Here is a 24,430-nt window from a genome sequence, read left to right on the forward strand (position 1 = left end):
GAAACTCCATTCATTTATCTCCAAAAAATGAATCAGAAAAAGCTAGAAATGGTGCTGTGGCTCCAGTGGTAGAGTGCTAGCCTTGAACAAAAAGAGGCTCAAGGACAGCACTCAGGTCCAGACTTTAAGCCCCAAGACTAGCAAAAAACAAACAAACAAACAAAAAACCCAAAGCAGAAAGAGGCTGGTAGATTGTGGCAAAGCACCCATTTATCAAGATTGAAGCTCTGAGTTCAAACCCTCTACCTCCAAAAGAAGCAGAGAGAGAGAGAGAGAGAGAGAGAGAGAGAGAGAGAGAGAGAGAGAGAGAGAGAGAGAGAGAGAGAGAGAGAGAGAGAGAGAGAGAGAGAGAGAGAGAGAGAGAAAGAGAGAGAGAGAGAGAGAGGGGAGAGAGAGAGAGAGAGAGAGAGAGAGAGAGAGAGAGAGAGAGAGAATATATGAGTTAAAGAGAATTGAAGCAGGAAGTCTTGTTTTCTCCCTGTAGAAGGACTTGCATCTTGGGGCCACAACCATAGAAGTCCAGAAACAACTGAGAATGTACTCCAAAGAATAATTGCAACAAGTAAGGAGGTTTTTGAGTGGGGAACCAGGAAGCTAGGTAGAGACTACTGAAAACTGAGTCAGTCAAGCTGCAGCAACAATGCTTAGGCCATCCTTGCTGTACCCTGGGATGGGTAGAAACTGTTGGAGGGGTACAGGGGGACAAGGCCTGTACTCGGTGTGGAAAGCAAAACCCATGCTGGGACAGGAAAAAACATGATTTTTCCATTCTTTAATGGGAACCAGAAAGGGGGAAGTTGAATTGAACATAAACCATAGAGATTTGGTTAAATTCTATGTTACTGAAAAATGTCCAATGATCTGAATGGCACTGTGTGCTCATCTGAGCAATCAACCCAAGCCTCTGTGTGTGTGTGTGTGTGTGTGTGTGTGTGTGTGTGTGTGTGTGTGTGTGTGTCACTGTTGATAAGGTTTAAGAAAGTCATTCTTGCTTTAATGATACCTTTACCCAGAAAAGCCTACCAGGAGAAAGCACTGGAGTACTTGTAAACTTTCTTCCAAGAAGACTAAACTTCAGCTGGACTCTATATGCTTGTGGGGTTCTTTGGAATGCCTGGAATCTGTGGCCCAGGTTACATGACAATTGGCCTGCTAATGAAACTTTAAATTTCTGAAATTTGGGCAGGAACATCTCCTTCCTTTGTACCCTGTATGAAGCTCGAAGCTTGCCAGCCAGCGTGTACTGTAAGTATGCACAGGAGGCTTAAAGTCCCACCAACACCTTTTCAAGTCTCACAGGCCAGGTGATGCAGGCTGAGCAAGCACACTGACTTGCCTACAAGCCTACACAGAGCCATTCACATGCAAACGTGTTTTATTTTCAGGCTTTAGGTGTAGGTACTAAAAACAGTACTAAAATGGAGGGGTATGAGGAGGGTAAAAACACTTTGGGAGCACAGGTTATTCTGGATGACAATTAGGAACAGTTAGGTATTTAAATCGTCTAAAAGCTTCTTTTGTAGCATCCTCACTGATGCTGTTCAGTACTCCAGTTCAGAAGAGTGGAGAGTAGATACCACAATGAATTATCCTCCAAAGTGCATCCATTTCAGATGTAATATGCTTTCAGTAACAATGCAGTCCTTTAGAAAACTTTCATCTGACAACACATGACTAGCTTTCTGGAGGCAGCTTTGAAGTGGTTACAGAACAGAGGGCCAACACACTTTCTATCACTGAGCTGCATTCTCCAAACCCTAGTACTTTTTGAGAGGTTAAGATTGATCAGAAAGGGGCTGGGAAGGTGGCTCAGTGGTAGAGCGCTTGCCTTGCATGCCTGAGGCCCTGGGTTTGATTCCACAGTGGCGCTGTGGCTCAAATGGTAGAGCGCTAGCCTTGAGCTGAAGAGCTGAGGGACAGCGCCCAGGCCCAGAGTTCAGACCCCATGACCAGACCCCCCCCCCAAAAAAAAGATTGATCAGGAAGGTCTAGCATTAGTTCCTATTGTGGAACAATCTAGACACTAATGTTTTCATTTTTTGTTTTCATTTTTTTGTGTGTGCCAGTACTAGAGTTTGAATTCAGGGCCTGAGCACTGTCTTTTAACTTTTTTACTCAAAGTTGGCACTCTACTACTTGAGCCATAGCTCCACCTCTGGCTTCCTGGTGGTTAGAGACAAAGAGTCCATGGGCTTAACTGCTCAAGCTGGTTTTGAACCATGATCCTCAGCTTACTACTTACTCAGGAAGCTGAGTAAGTAGAATTACAGGCATGAATCACCCATCACTGGCACTGGACTTTTTTTCCCTTGCTTTTAAAAATGCAGGTTTTGAAATGAAACACTGCACGTGAGATTAGAAACATCCCTGATAAAAGGGTAGCTGGGGTGCCTAGCTGTTGGTAGGGTGCCAGTCTTACTTTTCCTTCTGATGATTTCGAAGGCTCTCAGATCATAGTGAGAAAATATTACTGCTGTTGATCAAGGATTTCTGCACCTTGGAAGGGTCTAGTCTTGATTACAAGCAAGAAAAGTGAAGCAGGGCTTTCAAAGCCTGTTTTTGTCATCTGGACTCAAGAAAAGGTTTGTATGAATTCCACTCCCTTGGGAGAGAAAGGATGTGTCATATGGAGTCCTTGGTTTCTAGCCTGGTTTGCCAGTGCTTACCTATCCATCCACCCACTCACTTGCTTCCTTCTCCAATTCTACGAGATTCAGAGTCACCAATTTGGGGTTTATGTTTAACACCTGCTAATCTTGGCTAAGGGACCTTTCTTTTTTCTTCTTCATATCATCCTCTCTCCTTCCCATGAGTCAGTACCTCTCAAATCATGCCAAAGCAAAGAGGACACACAATAGCTTGCACTAATACTAGAAAGGCCTAAATTGTTCATTTTCAATTAAAAGTTGGGCCATTGAAAATTGGTGGGCTTTTTTTGTGAAAATATCATACAGAGGGGTTACAATTACATGGGCAAGATAATGAGTACATTTCTTATCAAGCATTGTAGTCTCCTCCTTTGTTTCCCCTTCCCATCCTTCCCATCCTCCTCCTGTCCCCCCCCAATCCTCCTCGCCCCCACCAAAGTTGTAAAGTTCGTTTTCGACATAACGATTTGTACATCTCATTGTTGCAATGGGTTCACCTGTTCCCTATTTAAACGATTTGTTTTTTCCCTTCCCCTCCACAAATTATACTAAAATCAAATACAATGAAAGCAGGGGTTATACTGTGGGGGAGGGACATACAAAGCAACAAAGAAATAATCTTATAAATGTGTTAGAAACAATCGCATGAAAGAAAAAAAACATTTGAATACTTATCTTAGGGTTCATTTTCCTAACATCACCTTATCTGACCTTTTCTGCTTGACTCATACATACACTAGATATAGCAAATAAGGGAAACCATGGGACCTATGTTTCTTTGGGCCTGGCTTACTTCACTTAATATAATTTTTTCCAAGTCTTTCCATTTCCTAACAAATGGGGCAATGTCATTCTTTCTGATGGAGGCATAGAATTCCGTTGTGTATATATACCACATTTTCTTGATCCATTCATCTACTGAGGAGCATCTGGGTTGGTTCCATATCTTAGCTATGGTGAATAATGCTGCAATAAACATAGTTGTGCTGGTAGCTTTAGTGTGGTCTTGTTTGTGAACATTTGGGTAAATGCCCAAAAGTGGGATTGCTGGGTCATAGGGGAGCTCTATGTGGAGTCTTTTGAGGAATCTCCATACTGCTTTCCAAAGTGGTTGAACAACTTTACACTCAAGGTGGGCTTTTTAAAAAATTGTGTTTCTGTGTTTCTATATTTCTGTGTGTGTTTCTCTCTCTCTCTCTCTCTCTCTCTCTCTCTCTCTCTCTCTCTCTCTCTCTCTCTCTCTCTCTCTCTCTCTCTCTCTCTCTCTCTCTCTCTCTCTCTCTCTCTCTGTGTGCATGTGTACACATGCCATTACTAAGGCTTGACTCAGGGTCTGGGTACTATCCCTAAGCTTTTTCACCCAAGGCTTAGAGGAAATGCTCACTGAACTATAATATAAAGAAGATGGTTAATAGGGGCACAGGCATACAACTGGAAAAAGAAATATCTTCTAAGGTTCTGTAAAGCGCAGTAGGGTAGCTTTTAATTGTACATTTCAATATAGCTAGCAGAGAATATTTTGAATGTTGCTAATACCAGGAAATGATAAATGTCTGAGGTGACAAATATGCCAGGAATCCTGATCTAATTATTACATACTGTAGACATTCTGTATGGGATGCATATAAATGCACAATTACTGTGTGTCAAACAAAAATAAAATGCATCAAAAATAATAAAAGAACATACTATTTTCTAAAATTTATTTCAGCAGTAGTAGGGTTTAAGCTCAGGCCCTCACCAAGTAGGGTAGAGATGTTTCTGGAGACCCACAAGACAGCTAGCTCAAGGGAGCGTGAGGTAGGCAAGGGTATGGCTTTTGGAACCACACTGATCCAGATTAGCTTCCAGGCTAGTCAGGCTATTCGCTCTCCATTCTTCAATGAGTTCCTTCACCTCTCTGATACTTGAGTTTCCCTATCTGAAAACTATAGAAATTAAACTCTTCTCTGATGACTATATGATTTCACTTATAAAGCTTCTAGTTTCACTCCTAATGGCTACTACATATTCAATAAATAATACCTTTTTATTTACACACATATATTTTATGCATTTTATTATATACTTTTATATATTTTATTATCCATTTTACTTTTTCTATTTTATTTTATTTATATATGGGTAAATAAAATTATTCATTATCATAAAATTATGTATATGTATATATATATAAATCCTAGGAAACAATTCAATACAGTGCCTATTTTCTTTCTGTATCTATAATATATATATAAAATATCATTCAATTAACTATATAAAAATTGTACTTGCAATAATATGCTAATTTACATCAGTGTTTTATTACCATATAACATATAGTGCTGATCCATTAATGTTTCAGTGTTTAATATCAATAAATATTTGAAATTGATTGAATATATACCTAATAAATATATATCAATATCTACTATATGCAAAGCATGAAGACCATTGGCCTACTTTTTGCAACTCTGGTGACTTAAGTTTTGACCAAATACTCAGGCCTGCTTATTCAAAATTCAGTAACAAAATATCTCAGAGTCATTTTCAGATGAGTTCCAAAATGTGAATGGGGGTTTGGAGACAACTGAATTTCAAAGAAGGGTTTAAGTGGGTAGATTCCCAAATGAAAATGGGTCTTCATGAAAGTTTGGAAAACACACATTAGTTGGTGTGTTACCAACATTCAGTGAAATATATTTATGGAAAAAATGTAAATAACTCATTTCCCCCCTCAGAGGTCTTGAACAGTGCAGTCTTACCAAAATCAAATGTTTTCATGAAATAATAAAAATCCAGTTAACCAACCAGATGTTTCGATATATACAAAAATATAGTATAAACGATTTGAGTTTTCAACCTTTGGAAGAACACATCATTTAGACACATGCTAAAGTATATAATACTCATAACTCATTGGAAAAAATAGCATTCCTGTGGTACAAGGAGAGAAATATTAACAGCAAGATTTTTTTCCAACAGGTAGCTCAAAGTACACAGTTTTGGAAATATCACACCCTCTTATGAGATGAGCCTGGACTCAAGAGTCTCAGAGAGCCGCCTTGAAAGCTGGCTGGACTAGGAGTCTTTTCTGTGCTTCTAGTCAATGGATGCCCCACATTTCAAATGGTAGAACAGCTGTGGATGAGGCCTACTTTTAATTCCAGTATTTTATTATCTCATTTTGGGGATGAAGATGATCCAGAGCCAGGAAAGCAAGAACTTAGAAAGATCTAATGCCTCAATTTGAAGAATGACCAACCGCCTCACACTTAAGATGTCTCCTTCAGCTCATAGTTTCAGTCCATGAGTTGCATGGCCCCATCAGTTCAGGCCTGCCCTCAGGCATAATATCTTGGTGGGAAGCATGTGGTAAAGAGAAGCTGATCGTGTAAGCCTGGAAAGACATGAGAGAGAGAAGCAAGGGAGCTAGGGTATCAATATCTCATTCAAAGCACATATCTAATAACCTAACTTGCCCCCATACAGTTGTTACTCTTAAAGGTTTCATTAACTCCCAATAACACCACAGGCTGGCAACCAAGTCTTTAACACTTAAGCCTTTGGGGGAATATTTAAGATCCCAAACATAACTGGCTGAGGTGATAGAAGACAAGGAATGAATAATGGAGTGAGCATTCTTTGAGAGGTGTAGCTATATAACAGAACTTAGGATTGGTTAATTACAATAATGTTATTTCATTACAGTACATTCAAATGGCATACTTATTCACAGATAATCATAAATATGTGAGACAATACTCCCCAAGAATTAAGCTTTATAGACAATGGCCAATACACACATGACTTCCATGTGCATGAGTATTAAAAGATTGAATTTCAGGACCCTCTGAGCCACTCAATGGTGTACTCAGAGCACAGAAGGTAGAGGTGAGACAGGGGCCCTCTTACAATGAAGATCTCCACTGATGGTTTCATTGGTAGTGAGATGACTTCCTCTCTCGCTCATTCTCAATATAGATCTTGGTTTTAGCTAGGAAGGCCTAGGCCTTGAGGAATGAGCTATTTCCATCAGCAATTTGGATTGTAGAGGAAAAAGAACCATGCTTTAGGGGCATGGCAGTTTGGGAAAAGGATGACATCTCTGGGTCATCAGCAGGGAGCAAAGGTCGACCTTTTACTTACGGAAAAGAAACATCTAAAACCACAACTATGCACACAGACCCTGTATAATTTTTAATGATGATGATAATTACATTTACATCACTGAATTAAGTGGATGAGGAGTAAAGGCACAGTGGATGCAGAAGGACTTACTGACACACATACTGTTTGATGCTGAGATCTAACTGTGATACACTAAAGTATATGCAATTATGTAGATGTAGCTATGGTACGTTGCTATAGATAATGGCAAGCCCGCCAATAGACTTCGGAATCTAACTGTCCCAGTAGACATCTTGGTTCTGTAGGGCTTATCTGTGCCTTAGTGTCTTTGTGTGTCCAGTGTGGTTTTGTGAAAGTCTCTGTATGGATTAAGCAGGATCAGACACACACAGCACATAAGCCTGCAACCACTAAATGTCAGGCATGAATAATATTGAATAAATAATTATATGCAGACTCCTCCTTTTTGTATTTGCCATACCAACATTTTGTTTTAATCTAATGATCTACCTTTTAACACTGCATTTATGTCTTTATATTAAATGGTTCACTGTCTCCCTTTATATAGGTTTTAGGGACTAAGAATTTGCAATACAGGAGAAAAAAATCAAGAGGGTAAGTTGCCATAAGTTTGCTGGTTGGTCAGATAACTGGTAGCTGGCAGTGAGGCCATCTTATGTTCCCTTCCCTGAATGTTGCCTTGGCCATTGCTGGCTGGGTCTACATCAACCATGGGGATGGTTAGGGAGTCAGTTTACCTCAATTCTCCTGTTATCTCCCCACACAAGTTTTTGAACCCTTAGGACAGAATAAATAAAATATAGACAGACCTGGATCCTTTTAATGAAGGCACCTGGCCATTTCAGTGAAAAGCAGACTGTGTGAAAAATCTATTCCAAATCACCTCTAGGTAAGGATACCATGTCTTTCCCCTGATATTTCTATTCTTTTCTCTTTTTTGGGGGGGGAGGGTCCGGTCATGGGGCCTTGAATTATGGGTCTGGGTGCTGTCCCTCAGCTCTTCAGCTCAAGGCTAGTGTGCTATCACTTGAGCCATAGCACCACTAACAGCTTTTTTTTTCTTCTGTTTATGTGGTGCTCCTGAGGAATCGAACCCAGGGCCTCATGCATGCAAGGCAAGCGCTCTACCACTGAGCCACCTTCCTAGCCCCTCCCCTGGTATTTCTAGAGACCCAGCCTCAGCCCTGCTCCTCCTACTATGCATGAGCAGGAGGCCTCCTGGTCTCTCCAAGGAATGCTTTCTTGGACTCTTTATGGGCCTGGAGTTTTCTTTCTGTATGCATGTGTTCATGTTTTCTACTTAACCATGATGTTTTTCTGAGGGAGTTTGTCTAGAGCTTCACAACAAAATCCTAATAAATTAGATCTAGCAGCCTAGTTTGGGGCATGTTCAGCTACATGTGTGTTTGTCTGTGTGTATATGAATTTTCTCACTATCCCTCCCCTCAAACATTTCCTAAACTTCACATATGGCTACACCTTTCTGTACTAAGCCCTCCAAGAGCCCCCTGTCTTGCTCATTTTTCTAGAGACTGATGAGTTTTAAAGCCAATCACACTAGATGGAAATTTGAGGGGGGTACTTTTGTGTGTGCTGGTCCTGGGGCTTGAACTCAGAACCTTAGGCTCTGACTTGACTTCTTACTCAAGGTTGGTGCTCTTTCACTTAAGCTACATCTCCATTTCTGAATTTTGGTGTTTAATTGAAGATCTAGGATTATAGATCTGTGCAGCACCAGCATCCAGCTCAAGGGGTACTTTGTGAAAAAAAAGGAGAAAATTCTTTGCTACCAGTTTTCCATAGATTTTAGATAAACACTCAAATTGAACCAGCTCACTGTACATCTCTTTCTTTGACCCAGCCCCATGAGAATCTGTGATTGATAAGATTTTTGCTAACTATAGCTATTTGTTTTTGTTAACAGTCCTCTTGAAGGGACCTTATCACAAGCTTTCTGAAAAGTACGGTAAATTATGTCCATCAGGTCAGCTTTGCAGCTGTCATATTTCCTGCTATCATGGAGCCAGAGATGTGATAATTAACAGGTGATCTGGAGATTTCCCAGGTATACAAATGCAGGGGAAAACCTAAAAGTCACCAGAGATAAAAAAAAGCTCCACACTTCTACCACTATTTACGGCCCAGTGCAAAGGATGTGAACTTGAGGTGAGGTCAAGGTTAGATTCTACCTGGATAGACTAAGAGCCTCATAGATTCCTTTATTCCTCCCAGAGCCCAGCAGTCTGGAATGGATATCATAAGTGATAAAGTGGTATCTTTCACAGTTCACTCCATGACAACGCACCCCTTGTATTGCTACTTACTCCATTTTAATTTAGTTATTTCAATCAGTTTGTCCATTAGTAGCACACAAAGCATGCCTTGGGAAATGCTGAGACTTTTGTGGTGCAATCACTTGTCCCAGAACCCCTCCCTCAGCCCCATCACATCTTTTTTGAGACTGGATGAAAACCTGTGATATCTTTGACTAGATTTTCCTGCAGAGGCTGGTTTCAACTAAGATAGGCTTCTTCAACTATGATCTGTGGTTCTCTATAAGTACTTGCCATTAAAAACTGAGGACACCTGGGGATCTGGATCTCTGCTCCCCCAATTTGAAAGGTGCTTAGGAACTACTTGGTAAAGTCACACTTGGGGAAGAAGAAAAAGGAACTTCTATCTGTTTACTTGGTTCTACCTTCCCACTTGGAACAGGGAAAGGAGGAGAGGGGGAAAGGTAGGGAAGGAAGTCAGCAAATCGCCTACCAAGCCACCCCGGGAACATTACCTGTCATTCAAAAATCCTCTTGGTGCTGAGCAATGTATGCTCCCTAGAGAAGCAGAGGGTACTGCCTTAGCGCTGGGTGAGCTGACCCTGTTGTCATGGTAACACAGGTCATACAGGTGCCCTGGGTCTCAGGCAAAGGGATTATTGGGCCGGAAAGAAATGAAAGGTCAAGCAATGATGACTTAAAAGTTGATCTTTTTTGTCTGTACACTGTTGAAACATTTGGATTAAGCAAAAGTGAGACACCACTTAAAACCAGATGTTTTCTATGCATTTCCATCAAGTTGAGATACTTGGAAGTGGATACTGATATTCCAGTATCTTTTCAAAGACCAACACACAGAAGCCAGCAAAAGCTTCCTTTCTGATGATAGAAGAGATAAACTTGGCTAGGTTTAAAACTAAAGCTTATGTGAAAACTGAAATAACTGAGGGAAAAAATAACAGAAAAAATAACTGAAAAAAATAATCCTAGCTACTCAGGAGCCAGAGATCTGCAGATCATGGTTCAAATCCAGCCTGGGGAGGAAAGTCCATGAGATGAGACTCTTATCTTCAATTAACCACCAAAAAGCCATTTCCTAAGCGTTATAGACTGCGTATGTAAATCCCTCAAAATTCTTGTGCTGGAATCTAATTTCTGGCATGATGGTGTTTGGAGGTGGGATCTCTGAGAGGTGATTCATGTCACAGTGGAGGCTTCATAAATGGGATTCATGGCAGTCTAGAAAGAGGCCAGAATGACTCGGTTTGATTCTATCATGTGAGGATGCAAGAAATCTACAGCCCATAAAAGGGCCCTCTCTAGAACCCAGCAATGCTGACATCTTGGACTTTCAGCCTCCAGAGGTGAGAGGAATGAATTCCTGTGCTATATAAACCACCTAGCCCATTGTACTTTGATGCAGTAACACAAGTAGACTAAGACACTAAATTAAGATATCTTTTCCTGGGGTCATTATTTAGATTAAAGACACACAAATATGGTTATAGGATAAGGTAATCTTTAAATCAGCAATGGATTATGCTATCCATTTTTGTGTGTTTCATGAGACAAGGTCTTGTCACCCAGGCTGCTCTCAAACTTATAGTCTTCCTGTTTCAGCCTCCCAAGTGCTGAGATTACAGGTGTATGCCTCTGTACCTGCCTCATTTTCCATCAATTTTGAAACAGTTGTTAAGTAAAAATTTAATATACATAGACATTTTAGTATCCAAACATAAAACATCTGGTGGTAGTGTTTCTAGTACTCATAAATATTTCTACATATCTTTGGTATGTTTTATAATTATGAAAGAAAGCATGCCATCATAGTCTTTTGGAAGATTTTTTTAGAAGTAAAACATGTGGAGAAAAATATTTCTAAAAAATAAGCCGGTGGCTCACATCTCTGATCCTAGCAACTCAGGAGGCTGTGATCTGCGGACTGCAGTTCAATGCCAGTCTTGGCAGAAAAGTCCATGATTTAACCTCCAAAAAGCCAGACATAGAGCTGTGACTCAAGTGGTAGAACACTAGTCTTAAGCAAAAGAGCTGAAAGCCAGTGATAGTGGCTCATGGCTATAATCCTAGCTACTCAGGAGGCAGAGATCTGAGGATCATGGTTCAAAGCCAGCCTGGGGAGCAAAGTCCGTGAGATGAGACTCTTCAATTTACCACCAAAAGGCCAGAAATGGAACTGCACTTCAAGTAAAGATAGAGTTTACTTCTATCTGTTAAGTTGTAGTTTGTATTTTTATGGGCCTAGATTAGGTTAAGTATTTAGATTTAAGTTATCTTTCAGCATATGCAAACACTGGCTTAAAAAATATTTCCAAGCAATGAACATAAGGCAGAAAAATGAAGAATGTCAGAAAAGAGAGAAGACCAAAAGCCAATCAAAGGAAGGGCAGAACATTCCTAACAGCCTTTTCCTATTCAGGATTGTGATCCAACAAGAACCGTGATGCATGCACTGTCTCCATTTACAAGTCAGACAGAGGTATTCTGAGCATTTCTTGTGCTCTTTGGCCTCTCTGGGCCTTAGGCACAAAAGATCACACCTATCACCATGGACCACTGCTGCCAAGAAAGACAACCTGGAATGGACAGTGAGGTCAAGATAGTCCTGACCATGCAGGTGAACTCCGAGAAGTCAAAGACTGCCCAAGTGTGTGTCTGTGTAGAAACACACATACTCAGGAGCCCAATTAATCCCTGCTCATCATCCGATTGAGAGATACAGAATTAAAACTATCATTCCTAACATCAGGAGAAATGAGGTTCGGTAGCATGCGCAGTAGCCGAGGCTCTGGGTTGAAGTAAGCACAGCAGATAGACAGTTGCTGGTGCATCTTTGAAATGGGGCCTGAGAACCCCTAAATCCTTTCACTTTTGTAGGATTGGAGGAAAAATACACAACAGATTGAGTCTGCTTCAAACTAAGGGCCACGAAATTTGCACACCATGTTCACATTAGCAATCGACAATGGCAGCACAGAGAAAGGTGTTCTCAGTCAGCACAAGAGAGAAAAAAAATATAGAATGGCAAGGAAGAAAGAACTGTGCACAGAACCATTTCATTTTATTCCTTATATATACAAACATGAATAATTTGACATGATGTTTAGACAGTTTCCCTGTAACTTAAGTCTCTTAATTAAAATGAAAGGAAGGAAATCTGCTTTAAGCATGAATGCGAGAGGTGTGAGTTGGCAGAGCCCAGCCTTCCTCCTCTTCTTTCTCTGTTGTTCCTGAGCACAATAAAAAACCTCATCTTTGCTGCTGTCTTTTCATAATGTTTATCGTTGTTTTAGGTAACACATAAAACCATGCTGAATGCGATATTCCCCTTATTACATGTCAGGGGCACATATTAAACTAGAGCTGGTCCCTTTTGCTGCTATTTACCTTTGTGGAAAATCAGTCAATGTATTTTCCTCCACTCACCAGGCAATATTGCAGGGCTGCCTGCAGCCAGGAAGGTAAATGCTAACTTGGCAGCCGGTGCCAGGCGGCACACCCTGGGCTCAACACCGAGTGAATAAGAGCAGTATATTCTGAGCTGAAAAATGGGCTCAGATGTTGGCCCTCATAAATTATGTGCTTATGAAAATGCTGCGTAGTTCCAACCCATATGACTTTATTTTACCTTTTGCCGTTCCCTCGTTGCCTGCTCTGCTTCGCCTCTGTTTTCTGTGTGCTTAACTTTGTAAAATGCTAAACAAGTTCTGATATTTACCTGTTTATGATTAAATTGCAAAATGATCTGCCTCGTTCTGTTCTAAATTAAGGTCTGCATTAAATGTCATAGCATTTATCTTTCATAAAATGAGACAGCAAGGACACTAATTTCCTAGGTATTCAATCACTGCCCTGTGCCACTGGAGAGACAGCCAGGAGCAAGCTACGCACAGTTCACAGCTCACTGACAGCCCCCGAGATGGAATCATAAAAGTCAATTAATCATTAAAAGCTGTTACAAGCACATATCGAACCAGTCTGGCACAAAATGTTAATCAGTCCAATATCAATATAATAAATTTCTGTAAATTGGAGCAATCGATACGTTTAGGGCCTAATGAATCAATTTGAGGGCACTGGGCTGTTCCTTGGAGTCCCCACGACAGGATGGCTGGGCCAGTGCGACATCTCCAGGCGCACTGCCAACAGGGGTCACCTACCCTAACAGGCTGTTCACTTCAGCCGCAGTTACCACGGTGACAGCATGTCACCATTGCCCCAGTGTCCTTCTAGGTAAGGTGGAAGCCAATGCATCACTGCCCTTGATGGATTTGTCAATAATACTTAGCAGGGGAGGGGACTGCTCACATAACACTCGCAGGTCTCCAGTCCCTGAGCAGTTTGGGGGTGATTTAATTGTGTGAAGAGGTATGTGCGTCTGCATATATGCAGGATCTAAGCCGTGGTCACAGGCAGAGGGAGTTGGCAATTGGCAGCTGGCCTTGGGAATCCTTGGGAAAATAGCAGAGAAAATAGCAGACAGCGAGAGCCATGGCTAGGTTGGTGTCACATTAACCAAGTGGCTGTGTAAGTAAAAAAATAACCTGCAGCTTCTCAGATTAACAATTTATTAGCTGCAACATTTTAATACATTACTCATGAGTGGAAATGGAGTTGGGTATTAATACCCCCTGGCATTTCTAGACACCTGCTTACACATTGTGCCTGTTCACCAAGAAAAATCCAGCAAGGTAAATTTGGACCAGCAGACTAGCAGAGGTGATTGGAGCTCTCTCTCTCCCTCTCTCTCTCTCTCTCTCTCTCTCTCTCTCTCTCTCTCTCTCTCTCTCTCTCTCTCTCTCTCTCTCTCTCCTCCTTTTCCCCCCTCTTTCCCTCTTTCTCTACTTGCCTCTCTCCCTCTTTCCTCTCTGCCCCTTTCCTATTTCCTGCAACCTTTCTCCTTGCCCAAACAACCACTAATCTCGAAGAGGACAGGACACACAGAAATGGAATTTTAAACTAGTCTCTCCATATGCTTTTTAAAACCAGAATTTTTATATTTGATACACTTCGTCTTTCATTGCACCTATTACAACTGACTAGCAAAGGGAACCAAAAGCAGTTGTGGCATTGGGGAAGAGAATGGAACCTCTCATTTAGAGATAAAAGAAATCTCAGCTACTGAGACTCTGGGGAATCACCCTGTTCCAGAACTTTCACTGTCATTTAACATAAAACATAAAGGTTAACACTGAATAAAATAATACCCCAGATGATTTTTTAACGTCTAAAAGTACAACTTTTTCCCCTGGATTGCTCTTACAGCATGCATGCCTGTGGACAGTCCTGGGTTGGTTTATACTTTTCTTCTATGTAAAATAGGAGAATTCAACTCAGCTTAATCCCCACAGTAACTAAGTGCATCTTCCTTATTCCCCTCTAGAAAAAAAGGAAGCTATGCCAATCCAAAGAAATGTTAATTTCTACTAGCTAGTTATTTTAAAAGATTTTTTTCCCTTACCTGAAAAAGAGAGAGAGAAAATCATTTTTCATAATAGTGGTCTGAATTATAGGAAACATCAAAATAAATTACAAATCCTTCTCTAAAGAAATAACTATTCAACACATTGAGACAAGGTGATGTTAAGGGTGTTCAGACAAAGGTAATACAGTGCCTGCGCTTAATTGCTCTGACATCCCGCTCAGTTCCTCCAGCTACACTCTGAGAGCTAAAAATCTCTCATTGTTATTAATTGTATTCCTTTTAGAATGTAATGTCATCTCGCTGCAGGCTGAGCTAATGAAACATACCCATATTACCAAAATAGGCATATTTCTTTTTATTCAACACGTTCTATCAAAACTGTCTATGAAAGACATTGTGTTAAAGATCTTTTCAGAGCGTAATATAAAGAACATCTCAACTACTTCAACATTTCTATTACCCGGTTACTAAAATGTCCAGGGAGGACTAAACAATATATTGTGAATTCAGTTATCCTATAAGACTTTAGAAACATGGCTAATCCCTGCCTCTAATTTATGTTAATAGTAATGCTAGATTACATGCTATAGTCTCCCAATGTCTGCTGCATACCAATTCTCACAAAGGCTGGGTGCTCCCAAGCACTGGAGCTATAGGCCTCCTATGATAATGAGAATCTGAATTATTTATCTCTATTTATCCTACAGGAGTTCACTCGACCCCGGTCCCATTTTCTTTCCTTACTGCACATCAATGCGTGTAAACATGACTTCAGAGATGCTCATACTTTCTATGTTCTGTTCTTTTCAAGCATAGCAATAGGCAATAGACAAAAAAATGTTACACCACGAAGAGAATTCATTGAACATGTATTTGAGGTAAACTCTCCTAATTAAGTCAACCTTAACACAGACACGCAAATGGCACCATGCATATGTGTCTGGCGCCTAATATCATCTGCTGAGCCCAAAGGAAGTCAGGCAGCAGACCAGAGAGACAGTTAATACATTCAGCTTCTCCTTCCTATAACCTTTCTGCTGGAAAAATGTTTGTCTGTGGGCTGGGGGAGGGAGGGAGATGTCCCACTTTGGTTTGTACCTTGATCAGCTACATTAAGATACGGATATTCTAATTGTGTACTGGTGCTCACCATGCTTCTGGGCCCAGACTTTTTTGGGATGATCCAATGTCCCAGGGAGCACTCTGCTAGAAGCTATGAAAGGGATTTAGCTTCCTGCAATGGGGAAGAGGGCTTCCCATTGTATAAAACTGGCCTTGGTGGGGTTCCCTGGGGAATGAAATACTGATAATGCTGATGTTTGTTTTTTTTTTATCAGAAGAGCAAGTTTGTGGTGAATAGGACTGCCAAAAATTTTATAGCCCAAAGTGACAAAAGAAAGGGACTTTTTTCCCCCCTCAAGAGACTTTGGTGATCAATTATCCATCTTTAGTTTAACTAGAGCTGCTGGACAATGGGAATCACATGCCACTAACAAGACCCTTATCAGCTGCACACAAAGCAGGATTGGTGAAAGTAAAGAAAAAACTCAATCCCAGACACATGAAATTAAATTTATATATAGTGATTTTTCCCCTTACCCTCAAGAGATACTTTCCAAAACCCTGCACGAGTGCCTCAAACCCTAGAGAGTACTAAACCCTACATATGCTATTTTTCTCTATCTACATATATACCTGTGATTAAAGTTTGATTTATAAACTAGGCACAGGAAGAGATTAGCCACCGTGAAAGGACAATTGCACCAACATCCTATAATAAGTTGTGTGACTCTGCTCTCTCCTTTCTCTGGCTCTCAGAATATTCTGATGTACTGTATTTACTCTCATTAAGATAATGTGAGCCGATACATGGGGAGCCTATATGGAGAGAGGTCACATCAATGAAAAGTGGATGACATAGGCAATGACCTGAAGGCTTAGGCTGCTCCACACAGATTACCTGAATACAAGCACCCCAATAACTCAAGGGTTGACCTGATAACCTGGATGACTCTTGAGTTACTAATGAATGAGTAGCATACAGAATATGGAAACACTGAGCAAAGGAAAAATTCAAACCCCCCTAGGATGATGTGGAATGGCATGAGATTTCATCTCACTCTCTACTACATTGCTCAGTCTAAAGTGTGTGATTTCTTTAGCACTGGAATTAATCATTTAATATTTCCAGACTAAAGTAAATCAAAACCACAGTTACGTGGGGACAAAAGCTGATCAAAAAAATTCATGTGGTAGCCAAGTACCAGTGGTTCACACCAGTACTCATAGTTATGCAGGAGGCCAAAATATGGATGATTCAGTTTCAGAATCAGCTCAGGCAAAAAAAAAAAAGTCCACAAGATTCTATCTCCAAAATATCCAGCAAAACTAGGACTGGAGGTATGGCTCAAACAGTATCATACCAATTGAGCAAGCAAGCTGAGTGAGCACAAGACCCCGAGTTCAAATCCCAGACCCAGCAAAAATTCAAATGGTAAATTACTCATGAGCATATAATGCAAATGAAATACAGTGGAGCTAATCCAGTTAATAAAAATAATCCATGAAACTGGGTCTAAAAGAAGAATATAAAAATATTAGAAGGATTGGGCATGATAGCTCATGCCTATGATTCCAGCTACTTGGGAGGTGAAGTTCAATGGTATTGTAATTCAAGACAACCTGGGCAAAAACTTAGGAATAGTCAATCAATGATCCAGCCATAGGGATGTACATCTATGGTCCCTGCTATGAGGGAAGACAAAGGTAGGATTATGATTTGAGGCTATCCCCGAGCAATGGCTCAAGACTCTATCTGAAAAAATAAATAAAAGCAAAAAAAGCAGGGGGTACAGCTCAAATGGCAGCATCACGGTCTCACAAGGAGGAGCTGAGTTCAAACTCTCAGACTTCCACCAAGGAAAAGTATGTAAAAGTATCTGGATAGGAAGATTAAAACTTCAATTATATAGGAGGTAATGATTCTACTTTTGCAATGTCAAGGACCAAACTCAGGACCTTGCATTTCCTAGGCAAGCACTCTCCATCTGAGCTAAATTCCCAATCCCAACCTTTACTCTTCATTTATTATTCCTTATCCAAGTGGTGCAATAAATTCTCTCTCTCTCTCTCTCTCTCTCTCTCTCTCTCTCTCTCTCTCTCTCTCTCTCTCTCTCTCTCTCTCTCTCTCTCTCTCACACACACACACACACACACACACACACACACACACACACACACACACACATACTTCCTTTAACACACCTTGTAGAAGGTAAACTCTGAGAATGGTTATTGACTCATATCTGTCAGGCATTTCAAAGGGTTTGTAAGTTTGTAAGACTGTGGTGTTACAGGTTTGAGAGAGAGAGATGAGGAGGGACTAGGAGCCAGAAATAGTGAGCAATGTTAGAAGATATAGGGTCCTCAGTTCTGATGAATTCTTCAGGGCTGTACCCCTAGTTAAGCTCATGGCACAGATGCTAGACCCAAGACCTAGAATCAACCCTGCAGATATTTAACCAGCACAGACAACCATCACCATGGCAACAAGGCCCAGCTGGGACCAGGACGGACTTGGAAATGAGCATCCGGACCTGTAACTCAGAGCTGGCTAGCTGCTCATTTTCAGCCTCTAATAACACAACCTTTCATTTTACACAAGTGAGTTTGTTGGATTTCACTCCTAGCATGATGGCAGACTATATTTTCTTTCTTTTAGAATTGCATTGAATTATAAGAGCAATATACATGGCTTATAAAATAGACGACATAGACATGCACAAAGCAGAAGCCCCTCTATTTGCACTTTCTGGACTTAAAGACTCTATTTAATGTGTTGGATTTTATTTATATGCATATTAAGATCAAACTGAAGAAGAGTTTGTTCTAATAAAATTTAATATGCCTCTTAGATATTATACCCGTATGTATTACTTTCCTACTGTAACAAAGTGTCTCAAAGCAACAATAATGTATTCTTTCAAGAAGTCAAGCTGGACCAGATACCTGTAATCCTAGCTACTTTGGAAGCTGAGACTGGAGATCAAGGTTTGAAGCCCAAGAAAGAAAAGTCCTTGAAACTCTATCTCCAACTGAACAACAAAAAGCAGAGCTGGAGGTGTGGTTCAAGTGGAGAGTATCAGCTGTAAAAAAGCAAACTAAGCCAAAGCACAAGACTCTGTGTTCAAGCCATAGTACTGACACAAACAAAAGAAAAAACCAATCAAGACAGGGCTATGCCTCTGAAATTCCAAGGAATAACTTTCCCTGTGCCTGTATCAGAGCTTCTGGTGGATTCCAGCAATCCTTAGCATTTATTAGTTTGCACATTCCTTATTCCAGTGTCTTCTTCCTCTTCACATGTCTTCCGTCCTCTACATCTGCCAGAGCTCAAATTTTTCTTATCTTATACAGACACCATCAGTGGATTAGGGCCTACCTGATTATAGTATGACTGAATCTCAGCTCAACCATATCTGCAAAGATTCTGCTTCCAACTGTGGTCTCATCCTCAGAGTCTGGGTTGCATGTAAACCTGTATTTTGCAGGAACACAATATAATCATTCAACTGCTTGGCTAGTGATGGCCTTTGGAAGTTATGAACACATCCATGGAACTTAAGCTCTCAGAATTTGATGGTTTCAACTATATTTTTACTTCCAGGTTTTTGTGTGCTACCTGGCATGTAGTTTGAGTTGCTAATCATTTCTCACATGGTTTTAAGTTTTTATGGTATTCCTTGTTCAATGTTTGTAAAACTATTTCCTTTATATCTTTTTGGCTCATCAGAACTTACTTTGATGAAGAGGAAGTAAATGGTGATGTAACTTTATATGTTTAAATGGTAAGTTATATGTTTAAATGGTAAGTCAACTAGCCCAAACCATACGTGACACTCTCTGACAAAGACATAGCACTTTCTGAAACACAGAAAATGGATCTGTATTGGGTCCTATTACTCAGTTGTCTATTTAAGCCATTCATCTGCTTGTCTATTCTTTCTTTTTGTTTGTGGATGGGGGGCTTGAACTCAGGGCCTGGGCACTGTCCCTGAGCTTGCTCAATGCTAGTGCTCTACCACTTTGAGCCACAGTTCCATTTCTGGTTTTCTGGTGGTTAATTAAAGATAAGAGTTTCACAGAGTGTCCTGCCTGGGCTGGTTTTGAACTGTGATCCTCAGATCCTGGCCTCCTGGGCAGCTAGGATTATAGGCATGAGCCACCAGCACCCAGATGCTTGTCTATTCTCGATCCTAGCCAGTGTCTATTGCAAACACTGTAGTTCACATTTTAGTTGCTCCTAAAGACTTCTTTTTGATGTTGCTTTAAAAAAATCCAGAATGATACTAGCTAATCCCAAACTCATGTGCATTCTTCCAGATGAAACTTGGTGTCATGTTTGCCAAGCTCTCTTTGTTAGGATGGCATTGTGAAAAACATTTGTTCTCTAAGAGCAAGGTTGCGTTCATAATAGGAATCCTTTTTTATTTTTTTATTTTTTTAAAAATCCTTCAGCAGATTTTTTTTCTAGCAGATTTATCTTTTATAGTTCTCTTTACCTAGGTTTGGGGAATGTCTTGTGTGATTTATTCTTAGATATTTTGTGGTTTTGGTTGTTTTCTTTGTTGTGAATAGAATCTTTGAATTACACCTTGCTTTCTCTTCCTACTCTTTCTCTGACATCGGTCTGTCAGCCACGTACATTTAGTGCTTTCTACAACTAAAATGCATGCGAAACCCACACCTGTTTCCTTGAAGCTGCCTACACCATGTCCTCTCTCAGTGGGGCCACAGTTCATTTGATTTCCAACCAACTTTTCCGGTGTCTATTGTGTCCACTTATCTGCCAGGGTTAACTTTCTCAGCTCATGACATCATATCAACTCCCACCCTCTTTTTCAATAGTGACCAATAGCATCAATAGAGGGTCCTGTGTTTTCAAGGTATCAAGCTGTGTGGTCCTTGACCACATTGGTTTTTTCCTCTCTCCAACACCTCATACCCTTGTCCTGAAGCTCATTGCCTTCCTATTTGCTTCTCTGTCTTTTGTTCTTAATCCTGGCTCTTTGTCTGACTGGCTACTTCCCATCCTCCATGACCCAGCTCATAGTCTATCTGTTAGGGGAGACCTTCCTAGGATGTCCAGATGATGCAAGACTCTCCCTACCGGATGCCCCCAATCTTCATAATTCTGTAACCCCAGCACATATCTATTCCTGAATTTATTCACTGTACTTCTGTACTTGCCAACTGCTGAAAAGTCTTGTCTATTCATGTGTTTGCTGGTTTATGTCCTCTAATTGCAAACAAGTTATCAGGAGATGACTCTACTGTATTTTAGCTGCAATCCTATTGCTTAGCATGAAGGAATACCTCAAGGATATGTGTTGAGAACATTTGTGATTGCCATAAAGGAACCTCAAAATATAGCCAGGTGTGATGGGGCCTACCTACATATAATTTCAGCACTCAAGAGGCTGAGGCAGGAGGACTGCAAATTTGAGGCTAGTCTAGTCTATATAATGAGAACTTGTCTCAAAAACAAGTGTTTACCAGTCACTAATAGTTTACACTTGTAATTCTAACTACTCAGGACACTGAGATCTGAGGACTGAGGTTCAAATCCAGCCTGGGAAAAAAGGCATGAGACTCTTATGTCCAATTAACCAGCAAAAACAAATGTAGAGGTGTGGTTCAAGTGGTAGAGCACCAGCCTTGAACAAAAAAGCTAAGGGACAATGCCAAATCTTGAATTCAAGCCCTCTGTGCTGACACAAAAAAATTAAAAAAGCATAAATAAAATAAAAATATAATCAGGATGTTGTTTCTTTGCTTTTTTACTGGCTTACATTTATATGATAAGAGCCATTTTGGTGTCATTGTTATTAATATTTTAAGTAACTGGTACCTGTTTCTTTTGCATTTGACGGGGACTTCTAAGACTTTGTTCAGTTTTACTGGGTTTTCTAGTCATTTATCTCTATTCCTACCTTCCAACTTCTTTTTTTTCTTTTTTGGTCAGTCATGGGGCCTTAACTCAGGGCCTGGGCTCTGTTCATTAGTTTTTTCAGTCAAGGCTAGTGCTTTAACACTTTGAACCATAGCATACCTCCAGTTTTCTAGTGGTTAACTGGAAATTAGTCTCACAGGCTTTCCTGCCGGGGTGGTTTCAAACTGTAGTCTCAGCCTTTTGAATAGCTAGGATTACAGGCATGAACCAATGATGCCCAGAAAATGTTTCCTACTGGGGACTTAAAAAGAACTTTTTATTCTTTTGTTGGTCATGGGACTTGAATTCAGGGCCTGGGTGCTGTCCCTGAGCTCTTTTGCTCAAGGCCAGCACTCTATATCACAATGAGCCACAGCTCAACTTCCTCTCTCAACTTTATATATATGTGTATATATATATATATATATACACATATATATATTAAAGACACTGTACAGAGGTGTTACAGTTACATCAGTAAGGTAATGAGTACATTTCCTATCGATAATTGTTACCCCCTCCTTTGTTTTAGGTGGCTTCCTTCTGACTAGTGCTTCTGGAGCAATTTTAAGTATTATTGGTGATATGCTATTTTATTACATAATATTAATATTACATACAATTGATGATATAAAATTGGTGACCCTGGAGACTTGTCATTAATATTAGTAGAAACACTTTTCTCTTTTCTTCAGAGACTTGCTGAAAAATATATTAAGCCAACACTGGAAGAAGTGTGTGTATGTGTGTGTATGTATGTACAAACATGACAATGTATGCATGTATAGTATAGTTTCATCATGTTTAGGACATGTGACCCATTGACAGGACAGTTTTAAAAATCAGGATTGGCTATTATATTTATTAAAACATGTATCAGCACTTATGCAGATAAACAGATGACTTGCAACTAATTTATTCAAGTGGTGAACTATATGAATAGATATCTTAAAATAGAATCCCTGCATTAAAATTATTTTAGTTTTAAAGCTTTTGAAATTTTAAGTAGTTGTACAAAAAGTTTCAATTCAACAAGTCTGATCATGAATAGAATGCATCTTGATCAATGTCACACTTTCATTAATCTCCCCATCTTTCCCAGTCCCACCCATGTCTTCAAGTTACCTGGTTCTATTTTCGTATATGTGCATTGAATGTAAGTACTGTGTTTGTCCATCCTTCCTTTCTCCATTCATCTTCCACTTCTCTAATTTCCCTACTCCCTCCAACTCTTTGTATTTTGTAGTGAAACCCAGCTGGTCTTTTGTGTGTAGGTACCAGAGCTTGAACTCTGGACCTCAAGCGGTCCAGACTGGGTCTGTACTGTGATCCTCAGATCTCGGCCTCCAAGTAGTTTGGCTTGCAATTGTGAGCTACCAGCACTGGGCTTCACCTGGTCTTCTAAAGATGTACTGCTACTTCTGTTTGCTAATATTTACTTAGCGATCTCTCTGAAGCAGGGCCATGTATCCATGAATGAGACTCTTGCTTGTACATGCTTTGTTCTTGAGGCTGTCTTTGATAAGTGTGTAGCAACAAAAGCCTAAGAGAGAAATCAGGGCAGGGAAGGAAAAAGAAAATAGGATTCAAGACTCAATTCCCATGCAAATTTACAATATAACAAGGCTGTGATAATTCTGTGGAAATACCTAAACCCCAACCACTGCTGATGAATGGATAAAAAAAAATAAAAAGAATGCGCTCACTCAGAACACAGTTCCACATGAGATGAGAGGGTACAACTATTGTTCTCCGTAAAAAATACAGAATTGTAGAAGAAAATTTGGCGTGACTTCTCAGCGGTGGGCCAATGGGCGCTAAGGAATTTCCACAGCACACCTGTCCCCAGGAATGATACGGTCCACTATGACTAAGTGCAGGACCTTCTGTGATCTGTATAAGCAAGCAAGGGCAACTAATATCTACTGGAATCAGGTAAGAGTGAAGGACTTCCTGTTCTCTCATTGTAACCAACCATACAGGTTTGCTTTTTAAAAAATGTCTTCAAGTATTGTGGCTTGAACTCAGGGCCTTGCATCACTCATGTTTTAGCTCAAGGCTGATGCACTACCATTTGAGCTACACTTTCACTTCTGGATTCTTTCTGGTTAATTGGGAAAAAAAGTCACTTGAATTTGTCTGTAGCGCTGGCTTCAAACCTCAATCTTCAGAGCTCAGCTACCTGAGTAGCAAGGATAACAGGCATGAGCCTCTGGCTCACCTAACTTTACTTAAATTCAGTTTAGAAATGGTTTCAACCAATAACTGTCCAACAATCTACAGGAAAGAATTCAAAGACCAACTCCCTATCTGGGTATGACACAGAAACACCAATTATGCTAAAATATTTAACTTATTTCATAAGTTGATAAGATTACAATGATGCTTAGAAAATTATGGCCTAGAGATAATAAGTAATTCTTTAAAGTACCTCTTTCAGTTTTTAAAGATGAGAGAACCAGGTAGATGATAGCAAAGCCTCAACCTAACAGGTTTCACATGTGATTCAAATATTGATGGGGGAGGGGGAGTGACATGAGCAATTATTTAGTGATTCTAAGACCAGTCACTTCTTGAAAACAGCACTAGAACTAGGAAGGAAAGAATTAACCAGGTGACATTATCTTCTCATATGTTTAGTGTGGCTAATGGACACTAAGCAAAAATTCTTTAAGATCTTTTACCCAGAGTCCTCAGCTGAGCCCAAACCCCGACCTTCCAGCTAAAATAAGATTTCCAAACTACACAAGGAAGAGGAAATTGTATTTATTGTCCCAACTGTGTAGAGGATCTCCTGAGAATTTGGACATGAACCTAAATATGCAGGGAGAGACCTTCTAATGATAGCTTGATACCCAAGGAAGGCCCCTTGTACAGCAGGGATGTGGAGTCAATGTAAGATATCGACTGTCCTGCATGACATCTCAGGAGATACCTGGCTGCT

The 24,430-nt window shown here is 40.3% G+C and overlaps 1 long non-coding RNA gene across 2 annotated transcripts in view; it reads right to left on the bottom strand.

Moving 5' to 3' along the window:
- Window positions 1-5,802: 5,802 nt before the first annotated feature.
- The window catches only part of LOC138804177 (uncharacterized), a 32,938-nt gene continuing 14,310 nt past the window's right edge, over window positions 5,803-24,430 (bottom strand). For both annotated transcript variants that reach the window (XR_011365194.1, XR_011365193.1), the window contains exons 3-5: window positions 22,612-23,029; window positions 18,937-19,032; window positions 5,803-6,027 (exon numbers count right to left, since the gene is read on the bottom strand). This is a non-coding gene — a long non-coding RNA (uncharacterized lncRNA). The remainder of the gene's footprint in view (window positions 6,028-18,936; window positions 19,033-22,611; window positions 23,030-24,430) is intronic.

The sequence above is a fragment of the Dipodomys merriami genome, unplaced genomic scaffold (assembly GCF_024711535.1).
Source record: "Dipodomys merriami isolate MVZ:Mamm:240054 unplaced genomic scaffold, mDipMer1.0.p SCAF_36, whole genome shotgun sequence".
In the NCBI taxonomy this organism is placed as follows: domain Eukaryota; kingdom Metazoa; phylum Chordata; class Mammalia; order Rodentia; family Heteromyidae; genus Dipodomys; species Dipodomys merriami.